General features: G+C 34.6%; 1 long non-coding RNA gene across 1 annotated transcript; it reads right to left on the reverse strand.

The window, feature by feature from the left end:
* Window positions 1-1386: 1386 nt before the first annotated feature.
* On the reverse strand, window positions 1387-3508 carry LOC123320685. The gene is made up of 3 exons (XR_006538786.1): window positions 2920-3508; window positions 2015-2075; window positions 1387-1919 (listed from the first exon to the last, which is right to left on the reverse strand). It is a non-coding gene; the product is annotated as an uncharacterized LOC123320685 (long non-coding RNA).
* Window positions 3509-3858: the final 350 nt, after the last annotated feature.

Below are 3858 nucleotides of genomic sequence, written 5' to 3' on the forward strand. Positions count from 1 at the left end.
CATAAGATATTTCTGTGTCCTACATTGTATTTTTAGTAGGGGCCCCAGATTTGTCTTGCGCTTAGGGCCCCCAGTTAGGTTAATCCGCCACTGACTATAGAAATTGTTCAAATTGTCCGCATTCGACTTGAATGCAAACTTCACATTGACGAACTAAAGATGCCGTTACTCAGCGGATCAGATTTGGGTCGTTTCGTATTTGGTTCGCTGAATCTTGAAATCTATCAAGTAATTGTTGATGAGAGTGGATTTCAACATGATAAACAAGCTGCTTCTTATGTCCCCATAAATAAAAATCTAAGGGATTTAGATCAGGCGAACGAAGTGGCCATATATTGGTCCTCCTTGACCTATCCATTTATTCAGTCAACTGACTACTTGCCTCCCTCTATTTCGTAGTGCACCATCGTGCTGATTCCACATATTTCAAACAATGTTGAGCTCTAAGTCATCAATGAAGTCAAAAAGGTTGTGCTCCAGAAAATGTTTATACAAATCTGCATTCAAAGGATCATTTAAAACATGTACTGGCATCAAATCATTTTTAAAAATCCCACCCCAAACATTTACACTGAAACGTTGCTGAAATTTTCTTTGTCTAATGCTAAATGGATTCTGAAGTGCCCATACATGTTCATTATGGTTATTGTTAATACCATCCTTAGTGGAACAAGTGTCAAATGAATAATTGAAAAACCGATATCTACTACTCAATCAAAACATGAAAAAAAAAATTCAAATGCTTGTAACTCCTAAACGAAAACGAATCGTACCTAATTTCATAGGAAAAAAAATGTTCGAAAGAATAAGCACATCTACCTTCTGTCAAAGTTTGTTATAGAGCATAGAGCTTGTAGAACACCCTGTATAAGGAAAAAACTTCAATACCTTCAATATCCCGAAAACAAATCGAGACTTTTTTTCTTAAAATTACTCAAGGAATATGCTCTTATTGTTTGTATTCACAATTTAGGTACAGCCTGTATTTAGCTCTGACACAGTTCATTTCCGTATGCATAATATTCATTGTTCCATAGCGATAATTATCATCAGTCAACATGGTTTTTTTCGGTTTGTTCTTACTCTTTATCAAATTATACGATTGAAATAGATCGGTAACTATAAGTGCAAACCCAAATCAACAACATTGGCTCTACATGTTCACCTCGTCTTACTTATAGTGATTTAGGTAATTCCTGGGTAATTATAAATGTTACACTGATTGAATCGAAAATTCATTATTATTAAGTAAAATCGGAGTGAAGAAATTTATTTCTGCAGTTCTTTATCGTGTCCACTGTGCTAGAATGATAATTATTAAACTATTTCTACTAAGTCTCTTTGCGGGTTCGGTTGTCAGTTTAAGATTACGTGAGTACCCTTAAATGTGATCGCATTCTATTATTCATCAATGAAACAATATCTTATGTAGAGAACTTCGATCAGAAATTCAGCGGAAAACCCATAATTTAAAAATTCCTCGTGTCGCGAATATAGTACCTAGTAGATGAGAATTAATTATGTGATTTCTAACACATTCTAAATCTCTTGATTTTTCGAAGGATCTATTGAACACCCATTTCATAGAACAAATGAAAAAGGATCCAATTGAAACTTAGAATACATCAACTCACCCACATACATGAGAGAGTTATAATTTTCAAATGTATATCTTCTTCATCCAGCGTTCAAATATGCACAAGTCTTGTTCTTCACTGTAACTCCCTTTTGTAGCTTAGCGATCTTAACTATTCTTTGCTATTCGAGTGATGATTATTCCACTGAACATTTCTGCCCAGTGCACAATAGTTGATGTTGTTGATCTGGCATATTCTGTTGAAGGCTTCGCTTCTCTGCCTATCGTATAGATATTTTCCTGTTATTCTTCGAACTATTCTCAGTTCTGCTGCCTCCATCATCTGGCGAGAAAAAAAAGGTTATGTTACGAAACGTTGGCATTAGCTAAGATTTGCTGATTTTTACACCTTCCTAGTTCTTTTTAATGTACACTCACACGATGTTGAGAGGAAGTGACCCTTGTTGTTGTTGACCCAAGTTTTGAACCGAATAATTATCTGCAATCAAGAACAACGATAAAAAAATCGATAATTTATATTGATGGAACCAATAATTATATGAGGAATTTTTTGTCGGTCTGTAAAAATATGGATTTTTTTTACAGAATCGATAGATCGAATTCTATATTGTTATATCGAAAAATTAAATATTGCCAAAAAATATCGGTCTATCGAACTGAAGATATCGATGTATCGATATTGGCTCAACAACTCTAAGCACAATGGCGCAGGGGTATGCTTACCGAAATGATCTTGACCAATTTTAATACTCAATGCTAGTACTGAAAACCGACTACACTTTGGGCCTGTGTTTCACATACTGAGAAATTAGATGGCGCTGAAATCGTAATGTCAAACAGTTGAATTACAGTTGTCTGCTTTATAATTGAAGGGCGCGAAATTCGAATTTTATTCCTTATATTGAATTCGAATATCGACTTAGTCGAAATCAGGAAAAAACATCCTGAGCGACAAAACAAAACCAGGGCTTTGTTTTGTTATCAGGATAATTTTTTCATGTAAACATTGTTTTCAATCAATTAATATTAATGAAATATGTACTTTGTTAGATTTGTTATATTTTTATTCGAAATTTATAAAAAATATGACAGAATTGAAGATTTCACAGGGTATATTTAAAGGTGAGGTTTTTTTGATAGGTACAACTTGTGAGTAGAATTTTGTCGAAATTCTCACCTTTGAAAACACCTGTATACAAATAATACAGCTTTGAATAACGGATACAAAAGAACATATTGAACTATTATATATCAAAGTTGTTCGATAGATTCAGTGGACTGTATTTTTTAATATTTTTAGATCTTTAGGGGGCTGAACTCACCAGTCTTCTGTTCGCCACGAGTCCAAAAACAGCCGACACTCCCGGTCACCTCAAACGTCCTCTTTGCGGCGCACCAATTTCTCAAGAGCGAAAATAACAGTTTTCTAGAGTATATACGCGAATTAGCAATATTTGCGACGAGAATTTGTATTCAAAGTTTAAGCGGCGATTTCTGTATGTATCTTTTCACTTCGAGTTTTTAATCGCGATTGTCCTCTTCTGTCCAGCCCCATATGTTGCATATGACCCGTGCAGAGATGCGCGAAAAATAATATAAAAAATATCTACCGGGGCTTCGCATGAAGTAACTCCCTCATACGAGAGCTCAGGACGAAACGAAAGTTGATATTTCCATGCAATACATTTTTTTGAATCAATAGAATTTGTACAATTTTTAGCAGAAATATATATGAACAAATATTCAATATACCATATATTTTGTATCGCAAGGAGTTGATTGTTGTTTTCAGTTTTTTGATCTTTCTATCACTTCTGGGGAAAGACATGGAAGTACTCTGCTTGGTGTGAGATCTTCTTTCAGGTACTCTCGAAAAAATATCTGAAACAGGGGAAGTACTTGTAATCTAATTTCATAACAAAACAATTAATTCAATATATTGAATAAGGGATGAATTACCATCAGTATTTGTCATAACACTTTCAATCTGCTCGCTTTCCATCTCATGTGGCCCCTCCATGAAAGGAATGCTTTCTGCATATGAAAAAGATATTCATTCAATATATGATGAATGAGTAATGCATTCAGTAATGCATTGCAGATATCTAGGAAGACTTACCATCAGTATTCGATGTATCAGTTTCAAACTGCTCGTCCTCCATCGCATGTGGTTCCTTTGGTAGCCCATTATTGCATGGGATGCTTCCTGCATACAGCAACTTACGTGGATGAAAAGCTTCAAATTGACTTAAAGTAAAATA

This window comes from Coccinella septempunctata, chromosome 9, assembly GCF_907165205.1.
Source record: "Coccinella septempunctata chromosome 9, icCocSept1.1, whole genome shotgun sequence".
Taxonomy (NCBI): Eukaryota; Metazoa; Arthropoda; class Insecta; order Coleoptera; family Coccinellidae; genus Coccinella; species Coccinella septempunctata.